The 11,540-nt window shown below is 45.0% G+C and overlaps 8 non-coding genes across 8 annotated transcripts; 6 read left to right on the top strand and 2 right to left on the bottom strand.

The window, feature by feature from the left end:
- The first annotated feature begins 898 nt into the window (after positions 1–898).
- trnaw-cca (transfer RNA tryptophan (anticodon CCA)) lies at positions 899–970 on the top strand. The gene has a single exon. It is a non-coding gene; the product is annotated as a tRNA-Trp (tRNA).
- Positions 971–2,996: 2,026 nt separating this feature from the next.
- On the top strand, positions 2,997–3,068 carry trnam-cau (transfer RNA methionine (anticodon CAU)). Its single transcript has one exon. It is a non-coding gene; the product is annotated as a tRNA-Met (tRNA).
- Positions 3,069–5,539: 2,471 nt separating this feature from the next.
- trnas-uga (transfer RNA serine (anticodon UGA)) lies at positions 5,540–5,622 on the bottom strand. The gene has a single exon. It is a non-coding gene; the product is annotated as a tRNA-Ser (tRNA).
- A 759-nt stretch (positions 5,623–6,381) lies between these two features.
- Positions 6,382–6,453, top strand: trnaw-cca (transfer RNA tryptophan (anticodon CCA)). The gene has a single exon. It is a non-coding gene; the product is annotated as a tRNA-Trp (tRNA).
- A 1,306-nt stretch (positions 6,454–7,759) lies between these two features.
- Positions 7,760–7,831, top strand: trnam-cau (transfer RNA methionine (anticodon CAU)). The gene has a single exon. It is a non-coding gene; the product is annotated as a tRNA-Met (tRNA).
- A 918-nt stretch (positions 7,832–8,749) lies between these two features.
- trnas-uga (transfer RNA serine (anticodon UGA)) lies at positions 8,750–8,832 on the bottom strand. The gene has a single exon. It is a non-coding gene; the product is annotated as a tRNA-Ser (tRNA).
- Positions 8,833–9,591: 759 nt separating this feature from the next.
- Positions 9,592–9,663, top strand: trnaw-cca (transfer RNA tryptophan (anticodon CCA)). The gene has a single exon. It is a non-coding gene; the product is annotated as a tRNA-Trp (tRNA).
- A 1,306-nt stretch (positions 9,664–10,969) lies between these two features.
- Positions 10,970–11,041, top strand: trnam-cau (transfer RNA methionine (anticodon CAU)). Its single transcript has one exon. It is a non-coding gene; the product is annotated as a tRNA-Met (tRNA).
- The last annotated feature ends 499 nt before the right edge of the window (positions 11,042–11,540 follow it).

Genomic DNA, 11,540 nt, shown 5'->3' with positions numbered 1-11,540 from the left:
GTCACGGAGATGGGACACGATGGAGGCGATCCGGCTCGAAGGACCAAGAAATGTTGGGGGAAAACTCTGTAAAAAACCCAGGAGAAATAAAGACACAATGAGACAAAGTTACTTTCTTTATCAAACGTGTACACGGGTGAGCTGCTAAGAACAACTCACACCATGCACAGTGGCTTGGTAATTTTTATAGGCACAGAGCACAGAGACAGTGAGAACAGGATAACAAATAATAAACAGATAAAATAAAACAACTCCATATATGGTGCTAGTCTCGTCAGCAGAGAGCTAGGGAAGATAAAACAATCTAAAACAATATGTCCCAGAAACAAGATGTGTTTGCTGGGAAAGTCTAAAAAGATAATTCTAAACTAATCTAACCATAGGCAAAGGGCAGACAAAAGGCATCATAGAACATTTAAGCATCATAGAACATTTAAAAGAAGGTAAAGAAACATAGAATCATTTTTCCTGTAACAAGGTGTGTGTGAGAGGAAGGTCTTTTATTTTTAGACACTGTCCAAGGACTTTGTCTTTCTCTGACAAGCATCAGTAACAAATATGCATCGTTAAGAATTTGTCTAGCTGGCTTGCAAAGCTCATCAGAGCGTGAGCACTGAATGACAGACACTATATTAGGCCTTTGATTGACTACTGCAAGCGCACGTCAAACCTCGATTTGTATTCTTTTCTCAAAGAGGAGAACCTTTCAAGTATAAAGAGAGATTCTACGTGTGCATGTTGACATGCATGGTCTGAAATGACATGCGTCTTTGGCACAACCTCTTTGCATTCACAAGTTGAACAACCTCCAGTTGCAGAAAAATTGCTTGTGTGGAAAGAAGATGGACTGGCTTCTCAGAGATTTTCAGAAGTTTTGAGCAGAGGGGCAGGTTTGTGGGACCTTGTGGCGCAATGGTAGCGCATCTGACTCCAGATCAGAAGGTTGTGTGTTCAAATCAGGTCAAGGTCAGCCGAGAGCGAGAGGACTGCAGCCTGTGATTCCCTTCGAATAGGAGGTTTTTAGTTGCTTGTGGCATACTCGTCCAGAAATTCAGGTCCATGACTCATGACGTATCTCCAGTGAGTTGTTGATGGTGTCAGTGAACACTGTAGACAACTGATCAGCACAGTGCTTCAGGGTGGATGGAGGCACCGAATTTGGCCCAGCTGCTTTGCGTGGGTCCTGTGTCTTAGAGAGTCTGTTTACATCCCTTTCAAGTATGGAAAGAGGTGTGAAGGCACATGGAGAAATTTGTGAGCTTTACTGAGTGGTAGAGGTGATGGGGGAGCCGCAAGTGTTGACCGTCTGGGGAGGGGGCCCGGGTAGCCGGACGTTCCATTGTTTTCTGAAAGCACCAGGTGTGAATACATTGGGTAGGTGTGAATAGTAGCTGAATTAGAGGGCTTCTGTTACAAAAAAGGGACAGAGAATGTACTGGCAGATGCGCTGTCACGTGGTTTTCGGGACCCCTAAGCGCCAAACATCTTTAGGGGAGATGATTGGTCTTGGGAAGGGGGGTGTTATGGCCCTGTCCATAATCTGTTTTGGTGGCTGTTGTTGTCTGTGCCTTTAAGTCTTTGCAGGTCCCGGAGTGGATGAGCTGACGGCTGCTGATTGGTCCCCTGGCCATGTGATCTTCTTCAAATCCCTCACCAGCAGTTGTCCCGGGGGAGCCACTGACAGCAGCAGCAGACCTGACCCTGGCCTCCAAAACCTGAGACTTTTGTGCCTGTGATTTTTGCGGCCTTTCTGAGTTTTGTATATAGTGTGTATATTAGCTTTCATTGTAAATAGCACATTGTACATAGCACTGCAACAGAAGGGGTGAGCTGCCGTATTGTTTTTCCTTGCACTGTTTTCTCCTGTTTATTTCAGTTAGGGAGTTAGGTGTAGCGCTTGTCTTTTGTTTCATGTTTGATTTCACATAGGGTTTTAGATAGCACCTCCTCCTGACTTAGCTTGTTTTGTTTGTTATTTTGGCCTTTGTTCACCCTGGAGCTTCATTTTTGCAGTGTAGATAATAAAACACGATTCACTAAGGAATTGGTTTCCCTCTGTGTATGGTTTTGGGGACCAGGGCGGGCAGTCTTTTCAAACTTATGTTCCTGTACCCCTAGACTGGGGCGTAACAGCTTCTGTAAATGGAACTGAATAAAATTGGCAAACAAAACACCCGAATGCTGCAGGTATACAGAGAGCAATGCCATGAGATACATGTAAACACATAGTTGAAAGAAGTAAAGACTGCACCAAAGAGAAACTCACAAAATGATTGTAAAGAAAAAAACATTCAAATATCAAGTATAAGTTTTTCATTCCGAGCAAACAAACAGTTTTGAATGATAATGAAATCTAAAAGCAGCTTCAGAGCTGGGCTTGGCATTCTGAAGCAAGCTCATCATATCCAGGATAGTTTTTCACTGTGGACAATGTCACTGTGTCCGCTGTGTTGGATACATTCAGATTTCATGTCTAATGTCGGTGCTTGTGATTACAGACGGTATTACATCTCTACCGATGAGAACTACCATTGACAATCAGCGGGAAGTATTAAGAGCATCGAAGTGCATCAGCAGAGTGTGTTCGTGTAACAGAATGTCGATTTTAGTTAACTAAAGGTAAAATAAGGTTCATTGAAGAGAGTTCATGGGTTTATTTAGGAAGTAAACATACGCAACACCAAGTGTCAGTGTTTTCACGTCTAAGCGTTTACGTGACTATGCGACTCAGTGGCTCACACAATAAGCTCAGTGATTCGAGTTAGCAGCTAACGAGGAAATGGTTGGCTGACCCTAGCTTAAAATCTGTTGGGCCGCACACGAGACCTGACAAGCAGTCCAAGAAGCTTTGAAGCATTGAACGCTGAGGTGACAAAGATTTATAAAAGTCAGTGTTCAAACGGGTACCGTCCACCTTCAGAATTCCCACAGTTTGTTCATGCAAGATGTTATTGAAGGCCCACTTTTAAGCAGCGCTAGTCTTGTGGTACGTGTGGAGCAGAGTGGCGCAGCGGAAGCGTGCTGGGCCCATAACCCAGAGGTCGATGGATCGAAACCATCCTCTGCTAGGCTCGTCTGTTTTCAGGACGTACTAAACAACTGTGCTCCGAAAGGCTTGCTTACAAGTCTGGGATAGGTTTCCAGGAAGAAGCCATTCACCTTCCAAAAATTGGACAAAACAGACTAAACCCAGAAGTTGCCTAACTAAGAAGCAAATCCTAGTGAATATAACCTGTTCGCCACATCTTCTTCAAAGCCCATTCACTTTGTTACCTCAACAGCGTGACATCACCTGTTTGCAACACAAGAACAACAATGGAGGCAACGGTGTACCTGCTGCTAAAGTGACGGTAAACGGTTGGACCACTGTGTTGCTTTGGGTGTACCCAAATGGCTGGCTGTGTTTGCCGGGAGACCAGTGACCTGGGGCCCGTTCTTCGTACGTCCCTTACTACATCCAAGATCAAATGACACATCCAAGATCAAATCATCGCGCTAACCGTGAGCTCGCTAATCCGGTTCCCCGAACACACCTGCTGTTGACGATTAGTACAGCTGGACGCAGTAATGTGACATCACTGGGTGTCGTAAAAGGGGCCACGCATCGATAGTAGAAACATTGATCGGCAACCCTCTGATTGGTCGGCGAAAATGTCGACGGAGCGCGCTCGGCTCGGTATTTTTCGGCAGCAGAGCAAGAACTCTTGAGTGAGGGATTTCAGGAGTTTCAGAGTTTAATCAGAACGCAAGGGAACACTGCAAAGGCTGCAAAAGCAAGGAGCGAGGGCTGGCAGGAAGTTGCTGACAAATTAAACTCGTAAGTAATTTAATAATAACAATAATAATGGAGTGGATTGATATAGCGCTTTTCAAGGCACCCAAAGCGCTTTACAATGCCACTATTCAGTCACTCTCACATTCACACACTGGTGGAGGCAGCTACAGTTGTAGCCACAGCTGCCCTGGGACAGACTGACAGAAGCCAGGCTGCCATATCGCGCCATCGGCCCCTCTGGCCAACACCAGTAGGCGGTAGGGTAGATTTATTATATTACACTATATTATCCAATATTATATTACATTATATTATAATATGTTATATTTTATCCTCTTTTACATTAGAGCCACGACAGGACCCACTAGAACATGGGAACAGGTAAAAGTGAAATATAAGAATATCCTACAGAATGGTAATATTTATCACTTATATTGCTTTTAGTCTCTTGGAAAGAGACCCTGGAATAATCTGTTTGTTTATAACAGCAACCAAGAAAAGGGCAGAGGAAAAAAAGACAGGTGGTGGTCCTGCACCCCCTCGTCAACAAGTTGGTTAAGTGAATAATACCCTCACGGGAAAATCGATATCTCTCTATGAGCACACTGTCGCGCTGAGCTAAAGGATCCTGTCTATCCCGCAATATACGCTGAATTCTGAGGACTCTCCTTATCAATCTTGCACCTTCCGCAATGGGTGGCTCGCGTATACGGACAGGACATGGCTGCGACAGGCTTCCCAAATCCACCTTCGCTTTTATAGCCGTGGTCTCTCATCTTGATTACACGAAGTAATTTACAATTGCTACTCTGAAATATGAATTAAATCTGTAATAATCACATACATGTAATAGAATGATTAATAGTACATTTCCCTTTTTTAGGAAATGACCTGTGTGAAATCAATAAATGGATCAGGTGCTGCATTGTCTTTAGTTACATTGATGTTATTTATTTATGGTGAAACAGTGGTGGAATATCGCTGTTGCTTTCGTATGATGACGCGGACATACCTGCGTGGCCGCGATCTAATCCTGTTTACATAAAGTAAACCTGCTCCCGAGCAGGTTTACGCTTACGGCTCTGTTGCTATGACAGCAAGTCCCGGATGAGCTTCGGGGAACCGACTGATCCAGGATCACGCGAAATCGTCAACAATCTAATCCGGCTAACCTACTTAGCGAGGTATGAAGAACGGGCCCCAGGTACTGCCGCCTAACTGAAAACCAAACGTAGCCAGAAAGGATTAAGATTTGTCATTCTAGCCTTTCTATAGCAGTGATAACAAGTAGCCCCCTGCAACAATTTTGATGTCTTGTGTGGAAAGAAGATGGATTGGCTTTGCAGAGATTTTCAGAAGTTTTGGGCAGAGGGGCAGGTTTGTGGGACCTTGTGGGGCAATGGTAGCGCATCTGACTCCAGATCAGAAGCTTGCGTGTTCAAATTACATCAAGGTCAACCAAGAGTGACAGGACTGCAGCCTGTTTGAATTAATATGTGACTCAAAGTCTGTGCACATGCCACTGATCGACATCTCCCACCGTTTTTGTTTATAAAGCCTGGAGAGAAGAAGAGGGACTCTCCTTGGTGACAAGCACATTTTGTACATGAATGATTAGTATGTAAGTACAGTGGTGTGAACCGGTGATTGGAGAACTGTCAATCACTCAATGCTCCTGGGCACCGTTGCAACTTTTGTATATGAGCCCCTCCGACTAATTGCAACCTTATCTTAGCAGAAAAAGAAGCACCCGTAACGCATTTTCGCTGTGAGCAGGGTTTGAACCTGCGCGGGGAACCCCCCATTGGATTTCAAATCCAACGCCTTAACCTCTCGGCCATCACAGCTCCTCCACTTCACCTGCACCTTTTGGCCTGTGGTGAGAGATGCCTGCTCCCTGCTCCAACAGCACTGGTTCTTTTGGAGATCATCACATGCCAGAACACTCCCTAGTCAGAAGTCACTTCTCTGGTAAATACCATTAACAGTCGTTGAAGAGACCATTGTGTGTGAAGTGTAAGGTCGTTTAGTCAGGTAAGATTTCATTCAAGGCTGACAGCACTGGTCTCCTACCCCCATGAATAGCATTTTGGTGCAGACGGCACAAGGAGCCTCTCCAGAGCAGCTTGTGTTTGAGACAGGAGATCATCACGTACAAAAGCACTCCCTTCTGAGCAATCACTTTTTAGGTGTGTGTGAGAGGAAGGTCTTTTATTTTTAGACACTGTCCAAGGACTTTGTCTTTCTCTGACAAGCATCAGTAACAAATATGCATTGTTAAGAATTTGTCTAGCTGGCTTGCAAAGCTCATCAGAGCGTGAGCACTGAATGACAGACACTATATTAGGCCTTTGATTGACTACTGCAAGCGCACTTCAAACCTCGATTTGTATTCTTTTCTCAAAGAGGAGAACCTTTCAAGTATAAAGAGAGATTCTACGTGTGCATGTTGACATGCATGGTCTGAAATGACATGCGTCTTTGGCACAACCTCTTTGCATTCACAAGTTGAACAACCTCCAGTTGCAGAAAAATTGCTTGTGTGGAAAGATGGTCTGGCTTCTCAGAGATTTTCAGAAGTTTTGAGCAGAGGGGCAGGTTTGTGGGACCTTGTGGCGCAATGGTAGCGCATCTGACTCCAGATCAGAAGGTTGCGTGTTCAAATCACGTCAAGGTCAGCCGAGAGTGAGGGGACTGCAGCCTGTGATTCCCTTCCAATAGGAGGTTTTTAGTTGCTTGTGGCATACTCGTCCGTCTGTCCAGAAATTCAGGTCCATGACTCATGACGTGTCTCCAGTGAGTTGTTGATGGTGTCAGTGAACACTGTAGACAACTCATCAGCACAGTGCCTCAGGGTGGATGGAGGCACCGAATTTGGCCCAGCTGCTTTGCATGGGTCCTGTGTCTTAGAGAGTCTGTTTACATCCCTTTCAAGTATGGAAAGAGGTGTGAAGGCACATGGAGAAATTTGTGAGCTTTACTGAGTGGTAGAGGTGATGGGGGAGCCGCAAGTGTTGACCGTCTGGGGAGGGGGCCCGGGTAGCTGGACGTTCCATTGTTTTCTGAAAGCACCAGGTGTGAATACATTGGATAGGTGTGAATAGTAGCTGAATTAGAGGGCTTCTGTAAATGGAACTGAATAAAAATGGCAAACAAAACACTCGCATGCTGCAGGTATACAGAGAGCAATGCCATGTGATACATGTAAACACATAGTTGAAAGAAGTAAAGACTGCACCAAAGAGAAACTCACAAAATTATTGTAAAGAAAAAAACATTCAAATATCAAGTATAAGTTTTTCATTCCGAGCAAACAAACAGTTTTGAATGATAATGAAATCTAAAAGCAGCTTCAGAGCTGGGCTTGGCATTCTGAAGCAAGCTCATCATATCCAGGATAGTTTTTCACTGTGGACAATGTCACTGTGTCCGCTGTGTTGGATACATTCAGATTTCATGTCTAATGTCGGTGCTTGTGATTACAGACGGTATTACATCTCTACCGATGAGAACTACCATTGACAATCAGCGGGAAGTATTAAGAGCATCGAAGTGCATCAGCAGAGTGTGTTCGTGTAACAGAACGTCGATTTTAGTTAACTAAAGGTAAAATAAGGTTCATTGAAGAGAGTTCATGGGTTTATTTAGGAAGTAAACATACGCAACACCAAGTGTCAGTGTTTTCACGTCTAAGCGTTTACGTGACTATGCGACTCAGTGGCTCACACAATAAGCTCAGTGATTCGAGTTAGCAGCTAACGAGGAAATGGTTTTCCTGACCCTAGCTTAAAATCTGTTGGGCCGCACACGAGACCTGACAAGCAGTCCAAGAAGCTTTGAAGCATTGAACGCTGAGGTGACAAAGATTTATAAAAGTCAGTGTTCAAACGGGTACCGTCCACCTTCAGAATTCCCACAGTTTGTTCATGCAAGATGTTATTGAAGGCCCACTTTTAAGCAGCGCTAGTCTTGTGGTACGTGTGGAGCAGAGTGGCGCAGCGGAAGCGTGCTGGGCCCATAACCCAGAGGTCGATGGATCGAAACCATCCTCTGCTAGGCTCGTCTGTTTTCAGGACGTACTAAACAACTGTGCTCCGAAAGGCTTGCTTACAAGTCTGGGATAGGTTTCCAGGAAGAAGCCATTCACCTTCCAAAAATTGGACAAAACAGACTAAACCCAGAAGTTGCCTAACTAAGAAGCAAATCCTAGTGAATATAACCTGTTCGCCACATCTTCTTCAAAGCCCATTCACTTTGTTACCTCAACAGCGTGACATCACCTGTTTGCAACACAAGAACAACAATGGAGGCAACGGTGTACCTGCTGCTAAAGTGACGGTAAACGGTTGGACCACTGTGTTGCTTTGGGTGTACCCAAATGGCTGGCTGTGTTTGCCGGGAGACCAGTGACCAGGTACTGCCGCCTAACTGAAAACCAAACGTAGCCAGAAAGGATTAAGATTTGTCATTCTAGCCTTTCTATAGCAGTGATAACAAGTAGCCCCCTGCAACAATTTTGATGTCTTGTGTGGAAAGAAGATGGATTGGCTTTGCAGAGATTTTCAGAAGTTTTGGGCAGAGGGGCAGGTTTGTGGGACCTTGTGGGGCAATGGTAGCGCATCTGACTCCAGATCAGAAGCTTGCGTGTTCAAATCACATCAAGGTCAACCAAGAGTGACAGGACTGCAGCCTGTTTGAATTAATATGTGACTCAAAGTCTGTGCACATGCCACTGATCGACATCTCCCACCGTTTTTGTTTATAAAGCCTGGAGAGAAGAAGAGGGACTCTCCTTGGAGACAAGCACATTTTGTACATGAATGATTAGTATGTAAGTACAGTGGTGTGAACCGGTGATTGGAGAACTGTCAATCACTCAATGCTCCTGGGCACCGTTGCAACTTTTGTATATGAGCCCCTCCGACTAATTGCAACCTTATCTTAGCAGAAAAAGAAGCACCCGTAACGCATTTTCGCTGTGAGCAGGGTTTGAACCTGCGCGGGGAACACCCCATTGGATTTCAAATCCAACGCCTTAACCGCTCGGCCATCACAGCTCCTCCACTTCACCTGCACCTTTTGGCCTGTGGTGAGAGATGCCTGCTCCCTGCTCCAACAGCGCTGGTTCTTTTGGAGATCATCACATGCCAGAACACTCCCTAGTCAGAAGTCACTTCTCTGGTAAATACCATTAACAGTCGTTGAAGAGACCATTGTGTGTGAAGTGTAAGGTCGTTTAGTCAGGTAAGATTTCATTCAAGGCTGACAGCACTGGTCTCCTACCCCCATGAATAGCATTTTGGTGCAGACGGCACAAGGAGCCTCTCCAGAGCAGCTTGTGTTTGAGACAGGAGATCATCACGTACAAAAGCACTCCCTTCTGAGCAATCACTTTTTAGGTGTGTGTGAGAGGAAGGTCTTTTATTTTTAGACACTGTCCAAGGACTTTGTCTTTCTCTGACAAGCATCAGTAACAAATATGCATTGTTAAGAATTTGTCTAGCTGGCTTGCAAAGCTCATCAGAGCGTGAGCACTGAATGACAGACACTATATTAGGCCTTTGATTGACTACTGCAAGCGCACTTCAAACCTCGATTTGTATTCTTTTCTCAAAGAGGAGAACCTTTCAAGTATAAAGAGAGATTCTACGTGTGCATGTTGACATGCATGGTCTGAAATGACATGCGTCTTTGGCACAACCTCTTTGCATTCACAAGTTGAACAACCTCCAGTTGCAGAAAAATTGCTTGTGTGGAAAGATGGTCTGGCTTCTCAGAGATTTTCAGAAGTTTTGAGCAGAGGGGCAGGTTTGTGGGACCTTGTGGCGCAATGGTAGCGCATCTGACTCCAGATCAGAAGGTTGCGTGTTCAAATCACGTCAAGGTCAGCCGAGAGTGAGGGGACTGCAGCCTGTGATTCCCTTCCAATAGGAGGTTTTTAGTTGCTTGTGGCATACTCGTCCGTCTGTCCAGAAATTCAGGTCCATGACTCATGACGTGTCTCCAGTGAGTTGTTGATGGTGTCAGTGAACACTGTAGACAACTGATCAGCACAGTGCCTCAGGGTGGATGGAGGCACCGAATTTGGCCCAGCTGCTTTGCATGGGTCCTGTGTCTTAGAGAGTCTGTTTACATCCCTTTCAAGTATGGAAAGAGGTGTGAAGGCACATGGAGAAATTTGTGAGCTTTACTGAGTGGTAGAGGTGATGGGGGAGCCGCAAGTGTTGACCGTCTGGGGAGGGGGCCCGGGTAGCTGGACGTTCCATTGTTTTCTGAAAGCACCAGGTGTGAATACATTGGATAGGTGTGAATAGTAGCTGAATTAGAGGGCTTCTGTAAATGGAACTGAATAAAAATGGCAAACAAAACACTCGCATGCTGCAGGTATACAGAGAACCATGCCATGAGATACATGTAAACACATAGTTGAAAGAAGTAAAGACTGCACCAAAGAGAAACTCACAAAATTATTGTAAAGAAAAAAACATTCAAATATCAAGTATAAGTTTTTCATTCCGAGCAAACAAACAGTTTTGAATGATAATGAAATCTAAAAGCAGCTTCAGAGCTGGGCTTGGCATTCTGAAGCAAGCTCATCATATCCAGGATAGTTTTTCACTGTGGACAATGTCACTGTGTCCGCTGTGTTGGATACATTCAGATTTCATGTCTAATGTCGGTGCTTGTGATTACAGACGGTATTACATCTCTACCGATGAGAACTACCATTGACAATCAGCGGGAAGTATTAAGAGCATCGAAGTGCATCAGCAGAGTGTGTTCGTGTAACAGAACGTCGATTTTAGTTAACTAAAGGTAAAATAAGGTTCATTGAAGAGAGTTCATGGGTTTATTTAGGAAGTAAACATACGCAACACCAAGTGTCAGTGTTTTCACGTCTAAGCGTTTACGTGACTATGCGACTCAGTGGCTCACACAATAAGCTCAGTGATTCGAGTTAGCAGCTAACGAGGAAATGGTTTTCCTGACCCTAGCTTAAAATCTGTTGGGCCGCACACGAGACCTGACAAGCAGTCCAAGAAGCTTTGAAGCATTGAACGCTGAGGTGACAAAGATTTATAAAAGTCAGTGTTCAAACGGGTACCGTCCACCTTCAGAATTCCCACAGTTTGTTCATGCAAGATGTTATTGAAGGCCCACTTTTAAGCAGCGCTAGTCTTGTGGTACGTGTGGAGCAGAGTGGCGCAGCGGAAGCGTGCTGGGCCCATAACCCAGAGGTCGATGGATCGAAACCATCCTCTGCTAGGCTCGTCTGTTTTCAGGACGTACTAAACAACTGTGCTCCGAAAGGCTTGCTTACAAGTCTGGGATAGGTTTCCAGGAAGAAGCCATTCACCTTCCAAAAATTGGACAAAACAGACTAAACCCAGAAGTTGCCTAACTAAGAAGCAAATCCTAGTGAATATAACCTGTTCGCCACATCTTCTTCAAAGCCCATTCACTTTGTTACCTCAACAGCGTGACATCACCTGTTTGCAACACAAGAACAACAATGGAGGCAACGGTGTACCTGCTGCTAAAGTGACGGTAAACGGTTGGACCACTGTGTTGCTTTGGGTGTACCCAAATGGCTGGCTGTGTTTGCCGGGAGACCAGTGACCAGGGCCCTGTTTCAGGAAGCCGGTTTGGAAAACTCAGAGTGAAAAACGACACTCACGGTTGAGTAACCCCGAACTGTCCAACTCGGAATATTCGGTTTCAGAAAGGCTGATAACAATTAGTTCAGTCAACGCGGAGTTGCTTT

Source organism: Rhamphochromis longiceps, linkage group LG23 (assembly GCF_057381845.1).
Source record: "Rhamphochromis longiceps isolate RC_006_pf linkage group LG23, R_longiceps_female_GT1.1, whole genome shotgun sequence".
Lineage (NCBI taxonomy): Eukaryota > Metazoa > Chordata > Actinopteri > Cichliformes > Cichlidae > Rhamphochromis > Rhamphochromis longiceps.
The sequence above is the reverse complement of the archived record's forward strand: the minus strand, read 5'-3'. Positions and strand labels throughout refer to the sequence as shown.